This window comes from Limulus polyphemus, unplaced genomic scaffold (assembly GCF_000517525.1).
Source record: "Limulus polyphemus unplaced genomic scaffold, Limulus_polyphemus-2.1.2 Scaffold900, whole genome shotgun sequence".
NCBI lineage: Eukaryota > Metazoa > Arthropoda > Merostomata > Xiphosura > Limulidae > Limulus > Limulus polyphemus.
Genome location: NW_013666510.1, coordinates 203177 through 220537, shown reverse-complemented (window position 1 = coordinate 220537; position 17361 = coordinate 203177). Strand labels below are relative to the sequence as shown.

The following is a 17361-nucleotide window of genomic DNA, read 5'->3' as shown; positions in this document are numbered from 1 at the left end:
TGGGGGGGAAGGCTGCCTGGAAGGGTCACCTGTTTTAACCACTTGCACCGCTATATAGCAGTGTGCTGTCTGTCAGTCAGTCAGCAGTCACTAAAATTACATCACATAAGGGACGCTTAACGTTGCAATTTGTACTTCGTGACGTCAGTAAAACGTGCGTACGCCATGAATCACGAGAAGAATTATGCACTCTGTAGACTACAACACAGTATGACATATGAACTTCAAAAGCAAGAAATACAAATATTCATTACTCTAAATTTTGGTTTTATTTATTCTTGAAACAGAATACTTTCGGGGACCCTGCGGAAGTACATCTATTATAAGAAAAAAATGATTGTGATCTGATGTATTCGAATGGAAACTCAATCTGTCAATGAAATAGAGTCAATGATTCGTAGGAAATCATATAAAATGCTAGAACAATAAGTAACGCTTGTTATTGAAATAAAATCCCTTATTAGGAGGCTATCTTACATTCAGAGTTTGGTGTAATAAAGTATCAGCTTAAACATTTGCATCAGTGGAACTGGATGACTGATTACAAAAAAAAATAACTATCTTCTGTAATGTGTTTAAGTCGTCTCTGTCTATGGACAATGAGAAACAAGTTGTAGAATACGGTTTTGTTATACTGACCTGTAATACATGTTTACGTATTCTTCTAATTTGAAAATTACGTGACGTCATTTTTGAAATCGTACCAAATCATCTCTAACGTTATCATCAGTATCTGCAATCTCAATCGATTTTTATGACCAACGAAAACTATATTACAGACATGAAAATAACTTTGGAAGCTAAAGTTTTCTAAATCAAAGCCTCGGTTATCTTCTTTTTAAACATATATACACCAACCCTCACCATTTACTTATACGAATCTCAAGCATGCAGTAATAGAGTATTAATTCTCAAATTACCGACTCATATATATATAATTCACTAATGGTTGGGTTTCCATATTCAATAGTTTCATATTTTTGTTTGCTTCAACAAGCATTATCAAACAATCACCAAACAATTGGGTGTTTTGGGGTTGGTTTGGTGTGAATTTCGCGCAAACCTACACGAGGGCTATCTGCGCTAGCCGTCCCTAATTTAGCAGTGAAAGACTAGAGGGAAGGCAGCTAGTCATCACTACCCACCTCCATCTTTTGGGCTACTGTTTTACCAACAAACAGTGGGATTGACCCTCACATTATAGCGTTCCCACGGCTGAAAAGGCGAGATTGTTTCGTGGGACGAAGATTCGAACCCGCAATTCTCAGATTAAGTTTGTTTGTTTGAAGTTAAGCACACAGCTACACAATGGGCTATCTGTACTCTGCCAACCACGGGTATCGAAACCCGGTTTCTAGCGTTGTATGTCAGCAGACATACCGCTGTGCCACTGGAAAGTCTCGGATTGTAAGTCGAGCGCCCTAACCATCTAGCCATGCCAGGCTACAATTGGGTGGAATCGCTTAAATGTCAATGCAAAATGCATAGGAAGCCTCCAATAGTAATTATTGGGATTAATTACAATATTTATAGTATTTTTGTTTAATTTATTTTGCAGATAAGCTCATATGTTATTAGTGACCAACAAAGTCGTGTGTTTAAAAACCAATGGGGTTTTATTAATCCCCACCGATAATTTCTGGTTAGAGGAACCTTGGGCGTAGATTGATCGAGTGGAATAGCTTTGGATTTCGGAGCTGGCGAGCCAGGTTCGAATCCGTGCGATATCACAAAACACTCCCTGCACTTTAAGCTGTCTGTGTGTTAAAAACAGTGGCGGTAAAGCCCTTAGTTTAGATGGTGAATGGTAGGGTACTGCTGACCGATTAGCTGTCTTCTCTCTGGTCAGTAGTTCAAAAGTAGGGATATCGACAGATAGTCTTAGTAGCTTTACCATAAATACAAAATTCAAATGCAAACAGACGTCAATTGAAAGTTTAACACCGTTAACATTCAGAATATATATATATGTGTGTATGCTAAACTTTTGAACATTATCATTGGAAACTAGTATTTACAATACTTACACATAATGTGAAACGTCACAACGAATCACGCCTGTCTCCAAGAATAACCAATCAGAACCTGGGCTCTTGTTGGTTTTTGAAATGCATTTAGAAATGTATTTTATAAGCTTTTAGAAAAGCGTTTTCGTAAATCTTGCTGAATGCATTTCGTTATTAAAAATGAAATACTGTAATATTTTTTGAGATGCAACACACGTAATAACTCTGATTCTCATTTATGGAGTAAGAAAACAGCTTTATCCAGTAAATTACTCCCCTGAGAGAAATATGCAAGGAGTAAAAACATATTTAAATCATAATGAACATTATCATCTGTATTAATGTTTACCAGCACCTGTTAAGTCATAGTGAATCTTAACTGTTATGTTTACATTCATCAGCATATGGTTCAACTTTTGTTATCAGTCCTTACTGTAATTTATGTTTGTAAATGGCTTAAATAAAATATATAATAATTACATGTACCTTGTTAATCTTGTTCGCAGTTGTTATTCGTGAAATTGATAATATACGTAGTGCTTGTCTGTCGTATCCCAGCCAGCTTGATGAATCTTGGTATTCGGCGAAAGGTCTCATCGGCAGTGGATATGGCACACGTAGTGTAGTTGACATATTATTACACATTCTTTCGTGTTTTCGTTCGTACGGTCTTAGAATTCATTAGTATCTGTCAAGCCATGACGACATCAATAACTGTACTCACGTCTATCTAGTAATTAAGAACACCATTTCCATGTTTACGTTCACCAACATCTGTGAGGCCATGGTAAACAATAACTGTAGTGTTCACGTGAGTCAAACCACAGTTTAAATCACTTGTTGTGTTACCTCCCACCATATTCATATTCATAAGTCATAATGTCCTTCATTAGTTGTAGTGTTCACGTGAGTCAAACCACAGTTTAAAGCACTTGTTTTGTTACCTCCCACCATATTCGTATTCATAAGTCATAATGTCCTTCATTAGTTGTAGTGTTCACGTGAGTCAAACCACAGTTTAAAGCACTTGTTTTGTTACCTTCCACCATATTCGTATTCATAAGTCATAATGTCCTTCATTAGTTGTAGTGTTCACGTGAGTCAAACCACAGTTTAAATCACTTGTTTTGTTACCTTCCACCATATTCGTATTCATAAGTCATAATGTCCTTCATTAGTTGTAGTGTTCACGTGAGTCAAACCACAGTTTAAATCATTTGTTGTGTTACCTTCCACCATATTCGTATTCATAAGTCATAATGTCCTTCATTAGCTGTAGTGTTCACGTGAGTCAAACCACAGTTTAAGTCACTTGCTATGTTACCTTCCAACATATTCGTATTCATAAGTCATAATGTCCTTCATTAGTGGCGTTAATGTTTGCATGTCAAACCATAAAGGATATCAGTTTCTGTTCAAGTATATCAGCTTTTTTTTTTTTGCTGTTGCAATATAAACTTCTGATGTATTGTTATCTTCATGTTTAGTAGTGTTTATCAATCCTTTAATTTCATTCGTTGCTTTTAATATCCATCATGTTATGCTGGAAATGGTTCTTTTTATGTTACCATTTACAGTTAATCACGATGAATATTATTAATTGACTCAATTTTTGATATATATATATATATTGTTTGTTTGTAATTATGCACAAAGCTACACAAAGGGCTATCTGTGCTCTGCCCACCACGGGTATCGAAACCCGGTTCCTAGAGTTATAATTCCGCAGATATACCGCTGTGCCACTGGGGGGCACTTTGATATATGTCTTGTTACAATGGATATCATGCTGAGATTTATAACATCAGTTGAAGTTCGTGTTGTAAAGCGTCCAAGATAGCCAAATCAGCATCATTTACTTCGTTCGTTTCGCATTTTACTGTGCGTGCTAATTCCACGTAAACACTCCAAAATCACCACGCTACAAATGAGAACACTAGCTTTCTAAAGTTTTGTGTTGTAGATTAAAAAGTTCCAATTATCCTCTAAACGAAACTATTACACAAATATGTGATAAGATCTCACGATGATTGATTAAATAAACGAGTTTTACATCTGTAGAAGTATCTTTCAAGGAAACTTCATCCTAGGATGTAGTTCCAAGTAAGCACTAGTTGTTTAAAGATACAAGAAAAAGTTGATTCGATCGTTAACCATGATGAGAAACTCACTCTGTTACTAGGCAACAGCAGTTTGTCAATTACTCTAATGAGAACTAAATCGCTCACTGTTGCTGTAATTGTAACGAATATAAAACCATCCATATCTGTACAATCAACATATATATATATATATAATAACGTTCAAATTACAAGAAGAATTTCAAAACATGTCGTAACAACTATACAGCCCTGTAAAATCTTTACAATCATCCGAACATAATAATTGAGTGAATGGTCATTTTCATTTACCTTCTACGATCTCCCGCAAATCAACTTCATCAGATAAAATGTTCCTCTCCAGAAGCGAAGGACAGAGTTGAACCTTGGTTTTTAATGGTTCTCAACTGTTTCTTGTTTGTTTACTGAAGTTATTTTACTTGTTTTTGTAGAGTATCTCTTCAAATATAACTTTAAGGACTTAAAGAACATTAATACGCAAGATGAGTTTTATATATGCGAATTCATTCTTACAAATATCAAGTCCAAAATTTTAAGTATTTTTTAAAGATGTCAGAAGAAACTGAGCACAAAATCATGAAGATATATATATATATATAAAGCTTGAAGTATAATGTAAATATAATTGTTGGAGACTCAAACCATTAACCCCAGCCTACACGAAGAAACGAGTTTTTTTTTCATGAAATATTTTCAAACAACGCGTGTCCATTCCTGCTGCCTGGTCAGAAAATGAAGGAAAACCCTTTGTAAATGGAAATAGTGTTGCACTGATAAATGCGCTAAAACATCGTCGATATACGAAAGCGTTAAGAACAGAGTAGATGGTGTGGACAAGGGACTGGATCTGGAATCAAAGGGAGACCATCTTTTTCGAACTTTTAAATTATCATTTTACTTACTAAGCACGTTATCAACTAATAGGTTAAATATACATATACACATACACTCAGTTATTTCAAATGCTGTGGCAATTTATTTTGTTTGTTTGATGTTAAGCACAAAGCTACACAATGGGCTATCTGTGCTCTGCCCACCAGGCAATTTCTTTGTAACATTCTTTTTTAAGGTAACGTTTATGGTATTATCTGCTTCTGACGTGAACAAACGTGTTACGTCAGCGTACATATCAATACGAAGTTTTATGTGCTATTTACCAGACGACGTCACTCATCTGCGGAATACAACCAGTAGGAAAAATATTATACAGTGGAGTTTTTAAGTACTTTTTTGAGTTTTCATTTGAACAAAATATTCGATGCTCTGAGAATGTTTAAGAAGTCTTTTAGAACGCTTTACAAAAGTAAAAGATTGTGATTTCCTAGCATAAAAAGTAAAACCGTGTGAAAAATACTCAAAACAGAAATTTTAACGTTTTCTTCGTCTTCCAACTGAAAACGAATACGTGAACTATACATTAACATTAGTTTGAACTTGAAACGAGTATCATACCAGTCAAGTCGCCCGACACAATACTTAAGGAATTCTGTGCGATCAGTCTCTTGAAACGGAAACTGAGATATCATCGTTTTAGTACACGAGGTGTATTATGAAAGGCGTGCACGAACAAATGGTGTGCTTTGGACATGACAAACTCACAACAGGACCATTTGTAATGGAAACTAATCTGGAGGGTTATTATCAGGATGCAATGAGCATGACTGGACGTGGCAACATACATTGTAACGACGTGATCTTAAAACTAATGAAAATATTTAGTTCAACAAGCTCATCTCTGTAATATTATTTAATTATATTTTCTGGTATTTAACATACTTGATTTGCCTGTTATTTCAAATCGCTTCATCCAAATTTTCAGTATCTGTGAAGGTTTACAAAATAATAGATGAAATTTGAAAAGTTGATGTCGTGAGGTTTGCCTGTATTACTGTGAACTGAGTAATCTGTTGAAATTTCCTGTTATAACTTGCTGTCACATGAACAATGTCGTGAGGTTTACCTATATTATTGTAAAGTAAACAATCTGGTGGAATTTCGTATTACAACTTACTGTCATGTCACATCCACAATGTCGTGAGGTTTACCTGCAGATTGTTTACTTTACAATAATGTTGGAATTTCGTATTACAACTTACTGTCATGTCACATCCACAATGTCGTGAGGTTCACCTGCATTATTGTAAAGTAAACAATCTGTTGGAATTTCTTATTACAACTTACTGTCATGTCACATCCACAATGTCGTGAGGTTTACCTGCATTATTGTAAAGTAAACAATCTGTTGGAATTTCTTATTACAACTTACTGTCATGTCACATCGACAATGTCGTGAGGTTCACCTGTATTATTGTAAAGTAAACAATCTGGTGGAATTTCGTATTACAACTTACTGTCATGTCACATCCACAATGTCGTGAGGTTCACCTGTATTATTGTAAAGTAAACAATCTGTTGGAATTTCTTATTATAGTTTACTGTCATGTCACATCCACAATGTCGTGAGGTTTACCTGCATTATTGTAAAGTAAACAATCTGTTGGAATTTCTTATTATAGTTTACTGTCATGTTACGTTCACAATGTCTTATATTACTGTAAAGTGAAAAATCCTAGTTTCGTACTACGCCATGGAAAGCTCTATGTGTTTGTGTAAATATCGTGTTCCGATAACTATTGCTGTCAACCCTACATAAGAGTTTCCTAGACAACCAATGCCTCGATCATGCAACGTTGTGAATAAAGTACGTTATTAGATTGTCTGTAGTTTCTTATTTTTACGAAACGACACATCGCTAAGATAAAATAAAGCCACTCAAGCGCTAAATCTGAGTGCAGGGAAATAAATAGAAAGTCCACCTACTAAGGTCTATATATAAAAAAAAAATTACAAAGTAAATATTCGTAACTTTACATAGTATTAGTAGTAGTGTACGTATTGATATTAAAATAACTTCAGTTTTGATTTTTATATTTTACTATTTTACTTTTCATTCATGTCTATCGTGTTTACTTTAAAATTCGCAAAAAAAAGGGGGGGGGGGGGAGACGAGAACAATTTCGTTTATCACACTAGTTAACTTAAATGTTCCGTGATGTATTATTGCATTCACAAGGTCAAAATCTCATTCGATTTTTTAACCAGCTCATCATATAACAAAACCTAAATTTCAAAACCAACCCAGTTTCATGTGACAAACGGATCACAGCACATAATTTAAAGTTGCATTAAAAGTACGTAATAACGTTTTAATGGGTCATTAGAAATGTATGGTTCCGAAAGACATTTGGATTTCTTGTCAGTTTTGCTATGTATCTGTAATCCCAAAGTAAAAAAGAAAACAATAACTATTAACCTTGATGTTTTTTTTTAGATGTTAAAAACGTGTTTAATCAAGTGTTTCATTGACAGTTTAGTGATGAATCTATTAGAGCTAAATTTACTTTAACCAAGTGCAATTGTTCTTTACTCCACATGACTGTAAACATTAAATCTAATTATATATGTGTGTGTGTTGTTTGTCATTAAGCACAAAGTTACACAACGGGTGTTCTGCCTACCACGGGTGTCGAAACCCGGTTTCTAGCGTTGTAAGTCCGCAAACATTCCGCTATGCCACTGGGTGGCTATATATATATATATATGTGTGTGTGTGTGTGTGTGTGTATGTATTTAAAAACACGATTTTACAACATACGTTTTCAGTTTAACGAAAATCTTCCGAACCTGAAGAAAAAAGCACAAATAACCTTTTGTGTAACTTTGTGTTTAATAACAGACAACAACTATAAAGAAGCCTTCTCCAAGTGAAATACACCAGTCTACTAGTTTCATGTTTCTACAATAATAAAACCATCTAAACTCTGAATAACAGAGAACAAATTGGCATCAGTTAAGAACAGAACAATACAGTTGAAATTATCTAACATAAAAGTTTACTTATACACGAAATTTCTGGTAAAATACACGCAAGATCATTCTTTTTTTTTCTCTAATTTAAAACATGATCCAAGTTTAAAATATTTAATATTAACACCAAGACATTTTAGCAAGCACAATAGAATTTATGGATTTAACATGTGTATTAAATAACTAACGATTGTTTGTTTGTTTTGAATTTCGAGCAAAGCTACACGAGGGCTATCTGCGCTAGCCGTCCCTAATTTAGCAGTGTAAGGCTAGAGGAAAGGCAGCTAGTCATCACCATCCACCGCCAACTCTTGGGCTACTCTTTTACCAACGAATAGTGGGATTGACCGTCACATTATAACGCCCCTACGGCTGAAAAAGCGAGCATGTTTGATGGGACGGGGATTTGAACCCACGAGCCTCAGATTGTGAGTCGAGCACCCTAACCACTTGGCCAAGAACTAACGATTGAAAGAAAAGAAAAATGTACAACAACATGCCAACCATACTATCATGCTCCGCTTGATGTTTCCAAACTTCAGTCTAGATGGCTGTTATCGTTCTGAGAGATCAGTGACTTAAAGATCTTTGTTAGTCGATATACCTGTATCATTATTAGAACGCGTCTTGTCTTTGTGAACTTCACGTTAGAAAAAACTTTTGACTTGACTCTTACAGACTGCGCTAAAGTAAATCTATTATTTGGAAACAAACTGTATCTCTTCTCAAGGAGTGTCTATACATTTATTTCTATGTGAATTTAAAAAACTTAAACTTTTAAAATAAAGTCTCAGAAGATAGTATTTTAAATTCGTCATGTGAGGTTGTCAAGGGTTAAGTGAAATTAATAAACACTTTTCACCGTTTGAAAACTTCTATCGTTTGTATTTAGCCATACATCAGTTAGTTAGTGTTGTTGTTTTAGCACAAGACTACACAAAGACCTATCTGCGCTCTGTCTTCCGAGAGGAATCGAATCCCGGATTTTAATGTTGGGCACACCAGTTACTCGTCCATCGAGACAGGAGAGAAAGCTAGCAATAAACAAATTTCAACGAAAGATAATACACGCAAATTTATTTCATTCCCAATTATCTGAATCTGCTAAATCAATGAATATGATCTTTTCATGTAAAAGACAGAGTAAAAAAAAAAACAGAAATTTTCTGTTTGTTAATTTAAAAATAAATAATAAATGAAAAATTAAACTCGACAATGTAATATAAAAAGAAATAATTCAGATTAAGTTTATTTTATGATTCAGTCACAAAATAATCTTTTTTTTAAACAATTAAATTTAGGTTATTTTGTTTCACGCAGCCTTTAAGACACTCTCTAGAGCTTCATCTGCTGGATTGGATGATGTTTTAGCCTCAGTTTATGATCCAATTATTGATATCTTAAACTGTTAATACCGCATGTATTACTGGCCAATTTCCTAAGATTCTTCAAACTGCTAAGACTGTTCCCATCTCATACAAGGGTGGTGATCGTGTGGAAAATTATCGGCCTATTTCCATTTTGTCTGCATTCGCACGTATTATTGAGCGTATACTATACAATAAAGTCATCATGTTTCTCCAGAACAATAGGTTCTTGAGTAATTCGCAATTTGGTTTCAATAATCATAAAACTACTGAAAATTATCTATTGGCAATTACTACAAAGCTTCTTTAACGCTAATGAGGCCTAGATATTGCCAAGGCATTTGACATCGTAAATCATAATGTGCTCATTATGGTCTGTGTGATAATATTTAGGATATTATTAAAACTTACCAGATAAATAGGTAATGACACACCGCAATTAACAGGATAAAGGCTCAATCCTTGACCCCTCTTATTTATGTAAATGATTTAAGTTCGGTTTCTTCAAGGATATGCTGACGATATGACTCTTACTATAGAAGTTGATACTATTGCTGACTGTTATAACATAGCCAATAATGAGATGTTTTCTATTGCTACTTGGTTTTAAATAGTTGCATGTCACAATATATGATTATATCTAGGGAACTGGTAAATGATTATTTGAGTTATAAAGGCATTACTCTATTTAGGATTATCTCGGATGAAATGAATAAATTGAAATGATTTCTAAAAAGCTAGCCAGAGTAGTCTATATAATGACGTGGTATAAAAAGGTCTTTTCGCTTCAAATCTATTATGCCATCTTCTATAGTCAAATATATTTCTTATTATTTAGTGCTTGGGGCTCACACTTTGGTGCGTTAACACCTATCGGGCTGTTATAAAAGAGGGTACTGAGGCTCATGGTAAGCCTTTCTTATAGAGCATCTGTTTCTATCAGAGTTAAGGGATACGGACTACTTACTATTTATCAGGCATGTGTACTGCTTCGTTTGTGTTGCTAAGAGAATTAACATGCTTAATCCTGATATGAATTTGCTAATCACCTCTAGAGAAGGTTTATATTGCTATCGTCATAGAAATATCTATTACTGTCCAAAAAGTCGTTCGGTTTTGAGTACTACCTGTTTTATTATTTGGCTAAGATTATTTTAAATCCATTGAAACCTGATGATTGGTCAACCTCCAATATTAAGTCATTTAAAATATAAATGTGAATATAAATATATTCAATTATTTATCGATTTTTGGTTTAACAATTATGTAAATAATTTTTCTTTTATGGTTACTTATCTTTCATGACTGTAACTTTATCAATAAATAAATAAATAAAGATTCGTGCAAAGCTACACGATGGCTATCTACGCTAGGCCGTCCCTAATTTAGCAGTAACAGACAGCTATTCAACACCACCCACCGCCAACTATTGGGCTACTCTTTTAATTAGGTAAGAAACTAGTCTTTTTAATTATAATTTGTACTTAACATGTCTTGTTAATAAAACTCCATATCTGACTCATACTTGAAAACTCTTTGGAACAAAGGCAACATGCAATACTTTCTATTTAGGTTTAATATTTAAACATCCTTCTGCTTCTAACACAGTCAAACCTCAACAATTTCTTTAACTAACACAAGCAGTTCTACTAACCAAACCCTATCTTACTTCAATAATTTATGTTAACACAAGCAGTTCTACCAATCAAACCTTGTTTTACTTCAATAATTTATGTTAACACAAGCAGTTCTACTAATCAAACTTTATTTTACTTCAATAATTTATGTTAACACAAGCAGTTCTACCAATCAAACCTTATTTTACTTCAATAATTTATGTTAACACAAGCAGTTCTAATCAAACCATATTTTACTTCAATAATTTATGTTAACACAAGCAGTTCTACTAATCAAACATTATCTTACTTCTATAATTTGTGTTAACACAAACAGTTCTACTAATCAAACATTATCTTACTTCAATAATTGATATGAACACAAACAGTTCTACTAATCAAACATTATCTTACTTCAATAATTTATATGAACACAAATAGTTCTACTAATCAAACCTTATTTTACTTCAATAATTTATGTTACTAAAACAAACAGTTCAACTAATTAAATCTTATCTTACCTGGAAAATTTATGTTAACACAAGCAATACTTCCAATAAAACTCTATCTTACTTCAATAATTTGTTACTGACACAAACAGTTCAACTAGTCAAACCTTATCTTACCTAAACTATTTATGTTAACACAAGCAATATTACCAATCAAACCTTATCTTTATCTTATCTTCTGTTACTAACACAAATACTAACTATACCAGTCAGATCTCAACAGTTTCTGTTATTAACATAAATAATCGTACCGTATTACGTCTTACCCCAACATCTTTGTTATTAATATAAGCACCACTACTACTGCAATTTTGTTACTGCAAAGCTACTAGACAAATCCCAGCTTATCTTAACAACTATCACAGGTAGTACTAGTGAGATTCCATCTTACCTCCCAACGCTTTCCGTTATTAACAAAGTCATCACTACAACTACAATTCAAACGTTTCTCTTACCCTGCATTATTCACATTAACACAAATAATACCACTATTCAAATATTATCTTAACGTGCATCTTTCATTTATTAATTAATATTGTTATAGTGTTGTGAACATTATTTCTATTTACTTACAGCTCACTCACCAGTATGACAAATATGGGTTTGTGTTAAATTGACAATCTACATAATTGAAAGTATCGTGCTTTTATAAGCTAGAAAAATCTGGAGTTAATTTTATGCGATTTTTTCCTTTCTCTGGCATAATTTGAGAATGGAGAATAAAGGGCTCGTAAGTTGTACTTGTTATACTTATAGGCCTAAGGGCCTAAACTTAAAGACATTGTACTTACAACCAACTGCATAACAAGTATATATATATATATATATATATTATAATAGATTCGTCTTTTAATTTTTGTACGAATCGATCTCTTTTTATTTCCACTAACAAATATTTATCATAAATCATATCTCTCAATTTGCACATATAAAACATCAGCTTACTATAAAACGTTTGATGTGCAGGACACAGGCGCCGCGACGGGTGGCGGTGGTGTTACATCCTCGAGTCATGCACGGGAAGATCTTCGGTCAAACACGACTCATAAAGATAAAAACGCAGCACTCTGTACCCTAAGTTGATCAAATAATGTATATGTTTTTTGGTTTTTTTTTCGTGGAAAATAATTCTCGATAGACTTTATCTCAGGAAACACCAAAACAACTTGACTTTTCCATTCACACGCTATACCTATCTAACTGGTATCCCTACAACTGTCTCGTCCACCTTCAGACCTGGGTGAACAGAAACACCCCTGCCCTCTAACGGGTCTATTCTCAAACACATAGTTTGAGAGTAAAATATTGATCTAGTATTAAAACGCAGCGATTTTGAAAGAGCTTTTCACGTTGTTTTTTTTTTTTTCCAGAAACTAATAAATATTGTTTTTTGTTTACAATTTAATTATCGGTGTTAGAAATGTGAGCTGTGAATTCATTTCTGTTTTTGTTATTAATGCAGCTTTAAAGTTAATTATTATTTACTTAAAAGTGAAAGCGGAAGTCAATTAAAAATCAAACTTATACGCCAGAATACTAATGTTCAAAAATAAATTACGATGAAAAACATAAACTTAGGAAACCAGGTCATAAAACACGGGCAAATAATAATAAACTCCGAACAACTTCTGAACTGGAACAGGGGAAAAAAATAAGTAAAATATCCAGTTACTTTAGACGAACAAGACATAGATTTTTGTCTTTCACTCTACTGTCTCTCTCTCTCTCTCTTACACACGCGCATATATATATATATACACACATAGCCTGGTGCTGCTATCTCTCTGGTTAGTACTTCAAAATTAGAGACTGTTATACCTCAACACATTGTTGTCCTCTGACCTAGCCGTGTAGCCCACGTGCTCAAAAGGTGTCGGTCAGGTTGAAGATACCAAATAAGAAGACAAGTTTAACAGATCCAACTCTGCTCTGTTCCTCTTTCCTTGTCTACCTTCGCCCCCCCCCCCAGAGGGTCAATGATACGTCTGCATTAAAAATCAGGTTTTGGTATCCGTGGTGAACAGAACACAGATAACTCATTGTGTAGCTTTGTGCTTAACAAAACCAAAACCGATTGTCTACCTTCTGATAAAAATAAACTGAAGTATTATCCAAAGTGTGTTGATTCTCATCTAATGCGCTCTCTTTCTTTTAGATATCACAGTGAAAACAACTGTTTTTAAACATGTATGTAGACCCACAACAGTTAAATAAGTTCAACAACAATTTTCTATATTAAGTTAAAAGAGCGAGATTTTTTAGTTGTTTTTTATTTAATTCACACGCTTTCGCTTATATCGTGTAAGATGTATTTTCTTTAAGACTTAGTAAGGACTAATCTTAGAGGCTCTCAGGAATGTTTTCATCAGATTTTTTAATATATTTCTTTGAATATTTGTAAGGTATAATTTTAGAGATCCTCGGAACAGTTCTGACCTGATCGTTTAAGACATTTTTTCCTTCTGGAGTTAACTGTGCTTAGTTTTTGCATTTCTTATTTCAATTCTACTAAAGTACTTATTATTCTAGTTGTATCACAGCCATTACACGACGTTGTAATGACGCATTTTTCACCTTACTTCTGTCTTTCTTGTGTTTATTAAAGATGAAAGTTTTGTTGTTTTAGACTCTATATGTAGGGATGGCCAAGGTACTCAATAGGCATAATACAAATATGCACGCTCAAAATCAACAATTACAGGTAGTTTTACTTCAAAAGATGATTGCCACTCACTCTCATTTGTTTCTGTACCCAACAAGCCCCAAAACAAGACAGGAAACCATCGCTAAAAAACTAAACCAAAAAGTGACCAACCCACCAAATTATTCATCTTTCTTCTTGTTGTTTCAGTCGAGATAACTCTACAACTACTTTATCACTAACGTCAGTTTAAACCTAAATTCACTCTATGTATTTCTGGACAGTGCACTATGTCACCGCTTAGGCGTTATAACTATCAGTAATTTAAAAAAAAAAACAATTCTAGTGTAAGCGATGTTATGATTACCCCTTGAAGTCAGCTTTCTTACAAAATTTGGTGTTTCTCTAAAAGTCTTAAGTACCGTGTGAAACAGAAAATATCAACCAATAATAAATGAACACTAGATGAATGTAACATGTAGAATACTCAATGGTTTGTACACTATGCAATAGGTATCTTTAGGGAGCCAACCCTTATATCATGAGTGCAGTTAAAGAGTAAAAAAATCAATACACATGATATTAAATTTTATTACACACATTCATAGAATAAACTAACTTTCAGTCAAAACGTCACAAACCAAGTAATAAAAAACATTTTTGTATATGTAAAAAGATGTAGAGATGGCAGTGCCAAAAATAATTCAAACAAGAATATAGGGGTGATACAGTTATACATAGATCATCCCTACACGACTTTCAGTATTGAAATTTAATGTTACACTGTGAAATGCACGAGTATAAATTGGTTGTACTCTACCCAAAATAGCATTAATTAAATGATGTGTTATATGGCTCTGCATCGCTTAATAACCTACTTGTATGAACGCTTCTGATGTTCTTTATAAGTTTAGATATAGGAGATTTCTACATTTCACTGTGTAAAAAGGTGATGTAGCAGAAGCTACTTTATTTAGTTCTGTTTAACTCTTTTTTTTTCACTTGTTTGAAAAATATTTGTAAAACAAATATTGCAGTTTCCAAAAATTCATACAAAAATATTCTATTTTGAAATTAATGAAACAAATTAAAGAAAATTCTAATTTTAACGGACTCCGTGAAAGGTGGAAATTTTCTTTATTTATGAATTATTAGTTTTAAAAGATGTTTGTTTAATTTTATTGTGTATCCTGTAATTTTCTTATTCCTCCATTTAAAAAAAAAAGACTTAAATTTTATAAATAAATGTAGGAAATAATTTAAATGGTTCACACTGTTCTATGTAGGGATTTATAAGAAAGTGTTTGTTCAGTTTCCCTAATACTTGAGATTTTTTATTTCATAAATAAAGGTTTTACATATGATCGTCTCCGCATTATTTTCACGCATGCACGAAAAACTGCCATTCTTTTGCTTCATATCAGTTTATATCACTTAATTAATTAATTAATTATTAATTAAGACAAATTCCACTATTCAACTGATAGAAATTACGACAGGGCGGAATTATGATAAATTGAAATATGGTCGACATTAATGTTATCTATCGACAGATGCCGTTTCTAACTGCTGTGTATTCCCCCATTAGCAGGCTACACACTTGTAGGCTACTACAAGTTCTCATAAGGACATGATAAACGAAAATAGCGGCATCTGAGAAACTGTTACCAAACTGGGAAATTCCCTACCTACATTATCGGTAAATACACACCTATAGTTAAGATAGTAAGATAATTCTTGTTTATAAAAGTGTGATAACATCTAATAAGAACTGAAATTTGATGTAATAAAATAACGCAATAGTTCTATCTAACATAAAATTTAGTTCGCAAGGCTTTAACATTATTTTAATTATTCCTGCTATGGTCATGATATGCGTTATAAATACCTCCTGATGTACGCTGTATAATCATGGACGAAAAAAACTTTGTCCACGACAATAAAATGACTCAGAACCGTGTCAAGACTTCTTTAGACTCGATGATGAGGAAGTAGTGTAAAGAGAACAATGACGTCATCAAGATGGTAGAGTAAGTGTATCAATACTGAAAATATTTTGCCACAATGCAGAATATGTTTCACAAACAAACACAAATCCACTTCTGTCTACAACATTGGTCGTATAACAATCATTATTGTCACTTACAAAACCATGGTTATAGTATAATAATCATTATTGTCACTTACAAAATAATGGTTATAGTATAATAATCATTATTGTCACTTACAAAACAATGGTTATAGTATAATAATCATTATTGTCACTTACAAAACAATGGTTATAGTATAATAATCATTATTGTCACTTACAAAACAATGGTTATAGTATAATAATCATTATTGTCACATACAAAATAATGGTTATAGTATAATAATCATTATTGTCACTTACAAAACAATGGTTATAGTATAATAATCATTATTGTCACATACAAAACAATGGTTATAGTATAATAATAATTATTGTCACTTACAAAACAATGGTTATCACTAGAAATATATTAATTATTGTTTCATTACCACTTTGTTCATCATCGTCATCGTCAAATTCGTCTTCCAACAAAAACGAAACAAGGAGTAATTCATTCTCAGACATATCGAAAATGCTAACTTCCTGTTCCGGTTCAGTTGATTCATTTGCTGGAAAAGAACATACACACTTACACACATATATGTAGACAATGTAACCAGTTAGCAGTGCTTATATTTACATACATGAATGTGTGTGTATATATATGTAAATATATAACCGGGTTTCGATACCCGTGGTGGGATGAGCACAGATAGCCCATGGTGTAGCTTTGTGCTTAATTTCAAACAAACAAAACACACACACATATATATATATATTATTTGAATTTACTGTATTGTTTATAATGTATCATGTGGTTTCATTCTAATGTTTCTTACTAGTGTTATGCATATACACTGATTGTCATGAATCGCACATGTTTACACGAAAACAAATCCCTTTTGAAACATACAATTATCATACTAAACTTAATAAAGGATAGTTGTTCTTAGCGTCGTTGCTAAATAAAATAACAGATATTCGTTCCTGGAAGTGTGTGTTTTTCTAATACTTCTTGTTCATTTACTTTCGTTATTTATTTCTAACATGAAACTGATAAACTTTGTGAAGTTTGAAAAGGAATATTCTTTCTTCGTGGTGGTACAAAATTCCAAAGTTAAGCAATCATTTTTTATAAACAATATTTCAAAGCCATCACTTTTG

At 33.1% G+C, this 17361-nt stretch overlaps 1 protein-coding gene across 1 annotated transcript in view; it reads right to left on the bottom strand.

Annotated features, from left to right (window-relative positions):
* Positions 1-12650, bottom strand: part of LOC106461117 (transmembrane protein 117-like) — a 63545-nt gene extending 50895 nt beyond the window's left edge. Inside the window, exon 1 of the mRNA XM_022387999.1 lies at positions 12431-12650. The gene's annotated coding sequence lies outside the window, so the exon portion shown is untranslated. The remainder of the gene's footprint in view (positions 1-12430) is intronic.
* Between the last annotated feature and the right edge of the window lie 4711 nt (positions 12651-17361).